This window comes from Dermacentor silvarum, chromosome 4, assembly GCF_013339745.2.
Source record: "Dermacentor silvarum isolate Dsil-2018 chromosome 4, BIME_Dsil_1.4, whole genome shotgun sequence".
NCBI lineage: Eukaryota > Metazoa > Arthropoda > Arachnida > Ixodida > Ixodidae > Dermacentor > Dermacentor silvarum.
In genome coordinates this window covers 106,154,483-106,167,901 of record NC_051157.2, presented here as the reverse complement: position 1 = coordinate 106,167,901, position 13,419 = coordinate 106,154,483, and positions in this window count along the sequence as shown.

Sequence of the window (13,419 nt, the reverse complement as noted above, 5' to 3'; positions counted from 1 at the left end):
GTAAGCGAAGCCTGACAGCAGTCGACCAGCATAGGTTTTGTCCTCCCACGGCGCGCCATCTGGTGGTAAAAATGCTCTTGTTGACGTGAAAAATGCGGCATCGTATATTGACGAGACAGGCGGTTCCTCCAACTAAATGTAGAAACCGACAAAAAAGGCACCCAGGCCTGCCAAGACCCCATCAGTGCGATTTACTGCTAGCAACGAAAACGAACGTATTCGTTTCTCTGTTTAGTTTTTCTTCGGAGTGGAAGGCAGAATCAGGTCGGTTTGGCGCTGTTTGGCGAATTTGTTTTCGCCTTCCCCGAACCCTGATGAAATCGATCAATACGTTTGGATGTTATCTGAAACGTAACGTATTCCCAAGGAAAGCACATCAAGAATGCGCAAATAAAATATCGTTGACCGATGCAGTGTCAGACCAGAGGCGCAGTGGTCATCTTTCATGACAGATGACGGTGCACATCAAACGAGCAATCCTTTTTTTTTTTTTTGTGGTGGGCCCTCGTTCGTGCTTGACGCGCTCGACGTTTCGTATGCTGTATATTTTGGAACGTTTAAGGGTCGGATTCACGAACGTTTTCCTCAAGTTTCCCACATCCAAAGGGGCCTGGTTATGCTTTTCCGAGCAATTTTTAGCGTGAGAAACTTTGCGAAAGAAGGACCAGGTTTTGTGGAACTAAATAAAAAAAAGAATATACAAGAACGGAGGGCTTCCATCACTTCTTATTTTACAGTTAATCTTGCACATATTTCACTGCACTGACTCATGACAATATTCAAAGCGATGTCTAAAGAGAACTTATTGAAAAGCCTATGCGTTAAGACAAACATAATCCGGAGCGCTCAACTACGGCGGGCCTCATAATCAGAAATGGTTTTGGCACGTAAAACCTGAGAAAGAAGACGAATAAGAAACATAACCAAACTTTTTCTTGTGTAAAATAAAGGTTGTCTGAAAAATGATGTCCGAGCTTATATGCTACGGCAACCGGGCAATGTTACGATCTTCCGTGTACTCAAATTCGTTTAGTTCTCACCTTCGTCATCACCTCGTCGTCTCACTTTAACGAAACTAGAGTACAAGCTAGGGAGCCTACATTCAAGCACTGTTTTAAAACGGCGTTGCATGTAGGCTCCCTAGTACAAGCCCAATACCAGCGTTATTCAATGATACAGGTGTGCTGTTTTGATAGAACCTACCTTTTGCTTGTAAACTTCCCAATAGTGGCAGGAGTTGACACTTGACCTTCTTGAGCAAAAATGAATTCAGCGTCAAAAACACGGTCATAGAGAGGGAAGGGAAGAGGGGGGTACATAAAGACAGGAAAGCGCTCGTCCTGTCTTTATGTCACCCGCACTGTGTGATCGTGTTTTTGCTGCTAAATTCACTATTTTTCGACGTGCACAAACTAGCGCAAGGCTAAACTGGTACTACTAGTTAGGCCTTTTTGCTATGGCTACGTAACAGGTAAAATAAAGTAAACAAAAATAAATAAGGAGCTCGGAAACAGGTGGATGAAAAGGCTCGAGCGGGGCAAGTGCTTTGTCCTTTATGTTTATCCTGGCATTTCAGAATTATGTCACACCATATAATCATCTACGGCTGTTCTACACGTAGATGTGCCTACCCAACCTTCTTAATTTTATCATCGGCGGGGGCATCATCTGCCGCAACCCACGTCGCGGTAGCGCAGCGGCCCTCGCGTTGCACTCCTGAGCTCGAGGTCGCGGATTCGATTACAGTCGCGGTTTTCGCATTCTCGTCTGTAAGGTGCATATTAAAAGTACCAACATGATCAAAATTAATCTTGGAGTCCCCTACTTCGGCGGACTTCATAATCAGATTTTTTGTTTTGGCACGTAACGTTCTCGAATGGAACTTACATAAATTTTAATTATCTACGGCATTTGATCTGCAGTCTTGTCGACCATATTTTTCTGTTTTATGCTTGTGACATCTTCTGCATGTTACTTCTTATTTATCTTGTCTCTATTGCACCTATGATAGGCCTCTCTACCATTCGTTGCGTGGTGCTTATAATTCACTGAAGTTACTTTCTTAGGATCCAGGTTCAGGCTACTTAAAGTAGTTGTGGGAGTATACGCGGAATATGGCAGGTGTGTGCGCGTCTATATTGTTTGAACAATGTTATGTTTCATGCGAAGCTTGTATACGCTACCCGCACCGGCGATGTAGCTCTAAAAAAAACACCTGCTCCCAGAGCTGCACACATGACTCGTGCTCGGTACGCGCTCGTACCACTGCTCGCGCGTTGGTAACACTGCTCCCGCGTTCGTCATCGTCGTCTGCTTCCATAGCTGGCTGCGCTGCCGCTAATCATTCAGGATAGAATTTCACTTCTCTTCTGTCGTCGTAGTCGGGAGGCCGCGTTTACGGGGCATGAGCCATTGCTTAAGGGGTATGAACCATTCATGAGCAACTGACGACGAGTCCTAACGCGTTTGAGCAACGCCGCCGCGAACGCGCTCAGGAAAGGGCTCTTCATCGACGTGCCCATCTTAGCGTGAGGGCTTCCGAAGTCCAGGCGAAACGTCAGCGAAGAGCCGCGGACCCCGAGTTGAGGGAGCGCGATTTTGAGGCCAAACATCAGAGAGCCGCCGACGCCGAGTTGCGGGAGGGCGACGTTGAGGACAAACGTCAGCGTCGTCTAGCCCTCGAGGAACCTGACAACGGTGGTGCACGCCTCGGCGATGCTAGTGCCAACTTCCCCGATGCGACAGTCAGGTTTCAACGCGAGTTTCTCAACCGCAACTTCGGAGCCAGCTGCAGTGTGCGTGACTGGTTGTGGTTCGAGCACAAGGTGGTACTCCTTAGTGCAATTCGTTCGGAGGAACACCGAAGAAACGCACGACAAGCTTCGCTTACCACCATTTCTTCGACAGGGGAGGGCCTTCGGAGTTTTTTGAAGCGAGAGCTCCATTACGCTACCTCGGGAAGCCGTCGGCGACTCAACAGTTTTCACCTTGAGAGCTAGAGGTCAAACCACAAGAGAGCATTAAGGCGCGTTTATATTCCGACGTTATCGGTGTGTGTATGTGCGCGCGAGTGTGCGTGCGTGCGGGCGAGTGTCATCAGACGCCGGGCGCGTCGGAGTGCATTGGCCGCGCGTCCGGTTACGTTGGCGGCGGCAGTACGTCGAACCATCGGTTGAACTATAGCCGCTGTTGTTCTCGCCAACGTGACATAACGTGTGCGCACGTTCACGCTACGTCAGACTACATTTAGGCCTTTACGGAGCCCTGAAAGGAGACATTTCCGCCGTTTCCCGATTAGAGTTGGGCCCGGCTGCGAGTTGCAACCAAGTCTCACTACTTTACTGATCACCGCAGTGTCATCATAGGCATAAAAATGATGAATAAACACTGTATTTATTTCAAACATGACTGTATATCATTTCGAAACCACACCTCGGCCACAGGTCGACAATGGGCCTAGCCAGGGCAGTAAAGCTTTCGCTATCAACCAGGGTTAACCAAAGCTAAACCGCACCAATCTTCTTATTCGCATCGAGCGTACAGCACAAATCAACATGTTTAGGTGGATTGCCAGAATATGTAGCTATTACTTTCCAAGGGCCAGGCCGACAGTCCCCAGGTCCCGAAATTAAAAAAAAATACTAATGATCTTTCCAATGATTTATTTTAGGACGCATGTTGAAATTACCAATTAGGAGCCGAGCAGTGGTATTGTCAACCGTACTTACAAATCATCAGCCTAACACCACTTGCGTGATATCATTGCTGCAAATGTGCTACGACATACATTTACCGCCTTGTAAACAGTTTCTCAAAAGCCTTCTCTCAGCAGTTCCGTACGACAACTGGTATGGCAACACATATTGTAGCAGGTTTTGTGGACGTATATATAATAAAATTTCTCTTCCCCTTTGAGCGGAAAGGTGCGAGCTGAAGCCCTTCTTCTTTCTTCTTCTTTTTGTGGTTCTACGTGCCAAAACCAGTTCTGATTATATAGTGCACTTTGAAGTGCACTACAGCGCAAGCACATAGGCGTTCTTGCATTTCGCCTCCATCGAAATGCGGCCGCCGCGGCCGCATTCGATCCCGCGACCTAGAGCTGAAGCCCATCTCTCTATTTTAAGAAGGCGCCTCAAACTAGCAGTGTAAAACTTCTTGCGTGAGAAAAAAATTTTTAGTTTTATGTTATTTGGAACTAAGAAAGCAAAACCTTGAACATTTTCTAAGCCGATACAATATTCTGTTCCATAAGGCACCATCAGCTTTGAACACAGTTGAACGAGGAAACTTTGGCAGGGTGCACTGCGTATGGCGTTACCGATGCTTCAATACAGAGTATATATTTTTGTTGGATTGGGGAGGAGAGAATCTCACCACGCGAGTTTCAAAATGTAGTATTCCCGGTATATAAAAAAGCCGCGTGCGGTGGGAAAGGGAGCGTTGCGTATTGGTGTTTTTAAGCACCTAGGAGCTAATGGAAGGTATACTAGCGCGATTTGGGTTTTCGGCAGCAGCCTTCGGGTGGGACTGCCAGGATAACGCCTCCCACCAACGCTCCACCGCTCAAAGGCGAAATTACACGGTGTAAAGGTGCTAATTGACGGTTTGCATCGACAAAAAAAAAGGCACGAAAATTTGCTGCAGCGGTTTGAAAACGCGGCTATACAAGAAAGAAACCGCAAGGCTGAACAGCGGACGGGAATGCGAAGCCACTGATGAACTCAAACTGCCGTTCGCTTCATGACATCACGCTGTCAATGATTGGTAGAGGCGCGCGAACCGGGAAGTTGGAGTTGAAGTTGGTAATAGTCCCACGCCTTTCTAAACGTCGAAAGGAAAACAAATTAGTAGAAACGGGATGTAAAGTAGTATGTAGCGATGTTTTGCTTCGGGCTCATTTGAGAAAAAGGAAATGCAGTATCCAACATGGCGCTTACACTTGTGCGCTGTTTTTAAGGAGACCACCTCCACCAGAAGTAAGACTGGTCAAATCTTCAAGTCGAAATGGGCGAAAACGATAAAATTATTCTCACAAACATTGTGTTAGCGGCAGCAAGGGGGAACGCGAAACCTCTAACTTTTCATTCTTAAGTCCCTGAAACGGTTCGGACAAATTTTGTAGACGCGTAGGCACAGCTACAGTAAAATATTCGCACCACCATTTGTGTGAAGCGTGTAATATTAGGAGAGCTACGGACGATTACAAGTTGCCCTCCTCCATAGCCATGCTTTTTCTCCTCAACACAAGCTCCACCTTCACTGGCAATGCATCCGGTGGTTGTCTTGGAGCCAGCGCGCGAAGCCTCTCCAGCCCCTCCGCCAGCCGCCTGGCAGTCGATTCCAAGCGAGCTTCCAAGTAACGCGCGTTGCGAGCATTCTGTCGCAGCGCCGAGCGTGTCCAGTATTCCAGTAACCACAGACGAGCTGGGCGTTTTGACGGATGGGTGGAGGTGTAAACTAAAGCCCCTCCATACTGCTATTGCTGTGATAAAGGAGCTTCAGCACAGACGTACGTGAGTGGCCTGATCAGTCTGCATGGTCCAGCCACCTGGTGGCGCAAAGCTTAACCAGCCCAACGAATGGCTAATATTGCTGGGGCCAAGTTAAAACATTTTGAACATCTAGAAAAACAAACTGTGCACGATTACGTCCCTGCAAAAATTTACACCAGCACGAAAGTATCATACACTTGATTACTGATATGTTAGTTCTGTGTTTGGTTGAGGGGTGTGCCACCAGGTGGTTGCACCGTCCAGGCCATTCACGTTTGCGCCTCTGCTCATCCCGTAAAACGTCCAGGCCTAGTCAGTTGCGCCCGAATACCGGACATGCGAAACACTATTGTGGTATGTAGTAATCCCTGGGCGTGAGGTGACGACCACCAACACGTAGATGCTGAGGCCGATCGGATACCGACAACCAGCTCTGAAGCCACTCCGCTCGCATGTTTGCCTTGCAGAGAAACACGATGTCGCAGTTTTACATGAAGCCGATCGCTACGGTTGCAGCGCACAACGCAAGGGTGAACCATGGTGCTCGCGAAAAGTCAGATAGAGACCAACAGAGACCGCACAGCTCGCGTCAACACGGAGTACGTAGTAACAAAAGCAGACGACACTTGCTGTGTGCCGAAAGTGCTTTCAAGAGTGTAATGATACATCGTCCTTGTGCATTCTCTTTCTGTTACTTACCTGCCTCGTATAGAAACAAATTAACTAACATTTAAACTATTACGAACAACATTTGTTCACCATAATGTTGGAAAAATGATCGATGACGCGCCTTCGGCAGCCAATCGGATAGCTCACCCTACTGACGTCATATGGTCAAATCGCGTCACCTGGTCTAGGGGCGCTTGAAAACTCAGCCGATTGGCGTACTGTGATCGTTAGTAATGTGCCTTTGTAAAACTTTATAATAAATTAGACGCTTTACACGAACCACTCAGATGCGTCCATTAATGATCAAAAGGAGCTACCCTAACGACTCAGTACGTTTGTAGAAAATCGTCAAAATCGTTTCAGGGTTAAGATCGTAACGCAGAACATGCACGCGAATGAAGGCAGTTCATGGTTTAGCAGGCGGGGCATACAATGGCATTTATGATGAGCTGCAGCACGGTGCCTGTGGGCGAAAAGGCTCCAAGACTGCGCTGTGGCACCAATATATGAAAAATCGGTTTAATAAGTTACAGTAATCTAAACGAAGCTTAATTTTTTTTTTCAAATACGGGCGCCACCATGCCAGTTTGGGGCCCCTCGACCACAAGTGTTGCAGCTCATATTGATCGTGACTAGACGTGCCACTGTGTTAATTCACGCCTCATCATGCATTATCGCTCCAAAGTGCAGCAAGACTAAAACTGCGGGCATTGTTACGTTTTATATTCGCAGATGCTGTCTGAAAGGTTAACGCAAGTACCTCTGCGCTATTCTAGTGGGAAAGTGTGCACACAATGCGCGCTTGCCGATTGTTCTCGTGCGCCAGCAGTTGATCTGCACGATTATTTCTTGCGTAAAAGAAAATGTCTCGCGTTCATATTAACGCAGGTAATACGAGCTGCTCACGAAATTCCTCTGTATATGCGTGTAACATCCACGCGATTTGAACTCAAGTCCTCCGAACTAGGAAGAAAGTAAGCATTGACTGTAGGGCAACTGCACCTAAGCTAATCTTGCGACGGAACCTATGCTTTTTCTCTTTGCAAGCTGAAAATGAGTACCCACGCTTCATGGAGGCGAAGGAACATACAGTGGTCGACAAATTTCGTATCATTATAGCCATTACGCCATACCTCGATAGCAGGGGGTGCGGAAATTACCTTTAAAAGCTCCTACTTACTAAGATAAACGAGGGAAAATAACTAATCGATATTTTTATAGGCAAGAAAGGAGAACCAACGGAAGCAGGCTATTTCACTGCGCCTGTTGAGACGGGAAAACCTATGTAACGCGGGTAAAAGAAGTTGGCATTTCGTGGGGATACTGTAGCCCAGTGGCCTTGCTGCAGAGTAAACCTTCACGTAAAAAAAAAAAGTAAAATTCAAGAAACGCAGTTCTGGCAGTTTCCAAGTATAAGATATTGAAAAGGAAGAAATTCATTACACTTCAAAAATGATAGAAAAGAAATGAGGCAGCGGCACGAAATAAGACAAATACTCGACTATATAGAGGTAGACGTGTATAGGGCGAGATCTTGCAGGAGGCATTGCAGTCACTACCGTCCGGGACCAAAATCAAGCCCTTAAGCTCTTCGTTTTCCCAAGGAAAATTGTATTTCGTCCCGCTATCGAACCCTCCAAGTCGGCAGAAGAGCTAAAATTTAAAAAAAAACATTAAAAAAAGAAAGAAACAATTACATGAATTGGCGCTCTGCGAAAAGGTCACGAATAAAAATTACTTTGTTTCAGCTTCGGTGGGCTCATTATGCACTTCCTTCACTTGGCTTACCGTTTTAAATATGGCGATGAATATCAGCCGTGCTTAAGTGTGTCTTCTCGGAGCTAACGCACCGTCTGGGTCAGTGGTCTTCTACCAGCATTTTGACTTGCGAGTAGATCTTTGGTGTCAATAAAGGTATACCAAGAGTGTATCCGGGAATAAAATATTAGGACTAAAAAGACAAATTTTAAGCACAAACATGTTTGAGAGAAACCTACAGGCTTGAAAAAATAGGAATCTTTTTGAAGACTGTTTCAGTAATTGCATGAAAAGATGATGTGCAGGGATGTCGCTTGTTTGTGAACTTGACAATGCACACGATGATCACGCATGGTTTATTGGACCCCACAATGATTTTGTCTTATGCAAGCTAAAAAGTGGTACAGCCACAGGTACAAGCGTCAGGATCCCTAGTACGAGCGGATATAATAGCATTTCTTAACAGTGCATGGTGCTGGAAAAACTTGGGGCTCATGGTTTTGTAGAAGAACGCTTCCTTTATGACTAATAGTTGATTCTGATTGCAGAGAACGTTGATTTTTGCGGGCTCAAACATGAGTAGGTGGTTATGATACTCGCGAAAAGAGTTGGTATGTGGCTGAAGCTTGTGTATTCAAACTAATTAATGACCAAAACTCCGCGGTGCCTAGTCAGTGAGCGCACTAAGTATTTCTATTGGCAGGAACCTAATTGCGTGAAGTGCCGACCCAAGCCTTATACCTTGACTTGCCATACTATAAAATATTTTGTTGGCCGTGAAATTACATGACATACCCTTCGAATATGACTCTGCAATTAAGTAACCCTTCCGTGTAATATCGCAGAAACAGGAAACAACGTTGAGTGCACAGATATTTATGGCATCTGAGAATTTGCGCTGAAGCTGAACCTTGGCGTTAACGGGGAAGCATCTCTCAACACTTTCCGTGACAATGACATATCGCGTGTTGTGTGTACAATCCTTGCGTTTCGGGAGAGCACGTTTTCTTGTATTCTTTGGGCATTACGTTCGCTGTAACAATACAATAGGTTTGGCATCGTAGGGCTTCCTGTTTATGTTATTTACACAAATACGGGCAAGGAGCAGCATCAATACTCGGATTCGCCTCTCTCATCCACCCCTGCGGGTGTCGGAGTCATTCTCAAAACCATTACTTTGCACAGTGCTCGTGGAACTCGCGTTAGCAGGAAAACTCGAGGTGGTATAGAATTCCGGAAGTTTCAAGGAAGAAAAGTAAACATGAGTGCACATGTCATGAACTGAAGAACGCGACGAAGCTTTCGCGATTGTGGCACGACAACCGCATATCAGAGCGACCACAAGTTAAATTGCAGAGAAGTGCGTTGGGCGATGAATATCGGTAGAATGAAGGCCAGCTGGTACTGCTGGAAATATATTCCAAGGTCCTTAACTCGAGAAAGATTTAGGTCTTCCAATGGTCGAGCGACCTGGTCCTGTATCAGACGTGGTCATAGTGCTAGAAGACACGAACAAGGACGAGAGAACAGGACGAGCGCTAACTTTCAACTGAAGTGCTAACTTTCGTTCTTTTCCGTGTCTTCTAGCGCTATGACCACCTCTGATGTATATAACCAACTAGCCCAAAAAGCCATACTTGTAAACTGGTCCTGTAGTTTGTGGTGGCTCGGAAGCGCGCCATTGGAGCTCAACCTACCTCAGCTCCTTACCTCGGCCCAATATCTGTCACAGTCTGGCGAGCGTGCCAATGATCCGTAAGCAACGTTCCCAAAGCACAGGACTCGCTTTCGGGCGCACGCATGTATATGCAACACGACTTTAATACCACGGAGCTAGAAAAGCTAGCAACTCTAACAAAAGGATTATGGCTGTCGAGCACGGGACTCCGTGCTTGCATGGTTTGACCAAAAGGAAGGTGAACAGGAAATGGTACGATACAAGAAGAGAGAAGCGAATGAATGGCAGCGTTAGATGACGAGTTCGAAGCTCTACAGTTTGAGCTAGTGCATCTTAGAGCACAATCACATTGGGGGCGAGATGAATTGACTGGAAAATATAGATTACACCGAGAAGATGCAATGATAGTGCCGCAAATCATCTCGCCGCATCAAGGCGCAAAATTGAGAAATCCCACCGGGGGTATTCAGCTCAGAGCTTACTGCAAGAACGCGGTAGAGTTCACGTTCCCAGCAGAAACCGTAATGCAAGTCAGCCGGGTTTATGGACTTAGACTATGTGACCATATACGGCAAACTGGTACCGTTACAAATTTACGGGTAGACAAAACGTGCTCCCGTATGTCAAAGAGAAAACGAAGAAAAATATGTGAGAAAGGAAGCTGTTTTCTAGAAGGGAACGCAGAAACGAGAGACATTGTACTGAACAGCTGAAATTTATACAAAATAATATAAAAAATAATAAAGAGAGAGAGAGTGCAGGGACAATGAATAGTACAGGGACCACCAAGTTTCTCCGCAGGATAACTAAAATGCTCAAGGAACATCCTAGTTCCTTGAAACACAATCGCAGGCGTAGAGATCCACGACATAAGGGAGCTCGAAGGAGACAAAAAATATAGCTGGAAAAAAATACATGACGACCTAGCAGTAAATGTGCATGAAGCGCCTGCTGAACACACACACACACACACACACACACACACACACACACACACACACACACGCACACACACACACACACACACACACACACACACACACACACACACACACACACACACAACACACACACCACACACACACACACACACCCACACACACACACACACACACACACACACACACACACACACACACACACACACACACACACACACACACTTGTTTCCACTTTGACGCTCCTAATGCGAATACATTAAAAAATCGTAGCCATTCTACTCTGTGAATGTGGGCTACCAGTGGATCTATAATAGACCTACACAACGGTCACTATGCGAGTACCTACGAACATGATCGTTTATTGACAATGCATAACTCTGCGACCACGCATAATCACTACTAATAGCTGCTCGAAATTGAAATTCGCCAACCCTCTCAAGACGCTGGCATGTCCGCAACAAATTCATAAGGGAGTTCCATCGTTCAAAAGTACGGTCAAAATGGTCAAAAGTACTCTTGTCAGGAGCTAAGCACCCGCCAGCTTCATTAGGATATCCGTGGAAACAATTTCAGTCAGCCTTTGGTAACGGCCCGAATTTGCTAAGGCATTTCCATATGATCCCGCTATTTGCATCTCCTAAGAGCGCTTACCCCTAGCCTCTGCTTCCGCCTTGGGACGTTGTTCCATATTCAAGAGTTTTCTCTCTCTCCCTCTGATTTGTCCTCACTTCCTGTGCCCTTTGGCGCATCATACATTCCTTTAACTGTGTAGAGTGCTGACACGTGTGGAAACGTTTGCTTAGCAATAACACTCGAATGTTACCGTTCAGGTGGCGAAAAATTCGATTGTAACGAGTAAAGTATAAATTTAAATAACGTTAAAGAAACCAATGGTTAAAGGTCTCAAGAAGAATACCGCTTTGCACAAAGCAAAAAATGGAGGACACTTAAGCTTCACCTTTAAGATTGGAACGCGATAGCATTCAAAGAACCCTGGCTGCTTATCAGGCTTTCCGGCAACTGCAGCTTTCTTTTTTCTCCAACTGCGATTCCGCATGCGGCTGCCAAGGAGGCGAGCTCCATCTGGATTGTATTTTTGCAAGGAGCGAACCGCGGCGCGCCGCTGTGTGAGTGGTAGAAATGATCGAAATGGGGCTTGTGCTTGAGTTTCTGGCTAAGATAATTATGTTTTCTCGTATATTCAAATTACAATCTGATGCTATCACGCCTGTAGGTTGTCGTTAGGTCGTACTTTATGATTTTTCTGACGCATTTTACTTTGAGAAATTGGATTAGTTCGCCAGCACCTCTGAGCCACGCGGAGGGCCTGCGTGGTCGGTGTGGTTCGGGATGATTTTCTTGGCCGCAGACGCCGACGCCGAGACCGACACCAACGCCAAAGCCGGATTTCCTGCCACACTATAAATATAGAAAAATCCAGACTAACACCTATCCGCACTTGGTACTGTGGCACGTAATGTGGCCGACCGCATTTGCCGGTCAATGTCCCTGGTGCGGGGGGCGGCCGTCTCTTCCCCACATTATGTGGGAATATATGTACGCCACCAAACATAAACTCTTCCCTGATAATGGCCTCACTCGGCGAGCCTTGGGAAGCCGTCCTCGCTCGAGCTGACTTGGAGATCGAGAAGGGTTTCTTAGACCAGGCTGAGCGCACGGCAACAGCCACTATAGTCCTGGACTGGGGACCCAGCCCTTCATGCTCTCTTGTCTCTTCTATTGATTCAATAAAAAGTTTTCAATCAATCAATCTGCGACACGTGCCTTTCACGCTATCGCTTTAGAAAGTGAGAATGTTAGTGTGAGCGGAGTTCTTGCTCTCTGAGGAGACAATGACGAGTTGGAATATTTCAGAGTGCAGCACGGGCGTACCGCTCTTGAAACACTTCGTGCCCCATCCAGTCGTCGTGAGTCTAAGCCTCACTGATCAGTAACACTTGGATACCTCCGAGCAGTTGACATCACCACAGTAGCTCGGGGGTTGGGAAGGGCTTCGGGGAGAGGTGTGGTAGGTTCCTTGTTGTGCTTTGATAAATAAGGATGCATTCATTGCACGTTCGGGTGACACAGTTGTTTTAAGCAGAATAAAAGAGGCCACACACAGCAGGCAGTTGGTCTCTGTACAGCGAGCGTAGCATATACGGTGAATGGAAGAGAAGGAAGTTCAAATCGGACGAAAAAGAGGCTCACTGACGGGTGGCATTTTGGCTGGGCCACGTGTGTGTGGGACGGGGACCATAGGCAATCGAAGCCCGGCATTACCGGACGACTTACCAGGCCAGACGTAGACCAGGTAACCTGTCAGTGCGATTTCTCGTTTTATGGTTTTACCATTTCGTTTCGCTACGTGGAATGCACTTTGGTTCGCACATTGCCTCCTGTCTGTTTGTGTGTGTTTGTGTGTGACTGAATCAGGGCCCATATTCACCAAAAACCTCTTACGAAAGAGTGGTCCTGTCCCTGTTTGCAAACAGCGTGACGTCACTGCGAGCGCCCTCCCATCTGGCGCACCTCCGAAGCGGGTGCTTGTTGGCAAAAAACGTTGGCGCGAACTCTTGTTCTCTCTGCATAAGAGCAGTGCTTATATATCAACTGCCGCGATCGTAATTCCGGCACATTGATATTTTTCGAAGCGACACCATTTACGAACTGTGCCTAGAATGTATAATGGTCCCCGCTTTACCGGCACAAAAACGTAGCGTTCTTGCCGAGTGCATGGTTCCCTTAACCTCCTTGGACCCCTTGTACAGTACATTGCACATTGCCTTCAACTTTTTTTTTCGAAATTTACTCGGAAGTGATTACGCAAAACATTCATTCTGGGTATGAAGTACGGTGCACGAGTACTGCAAAGAAGTGG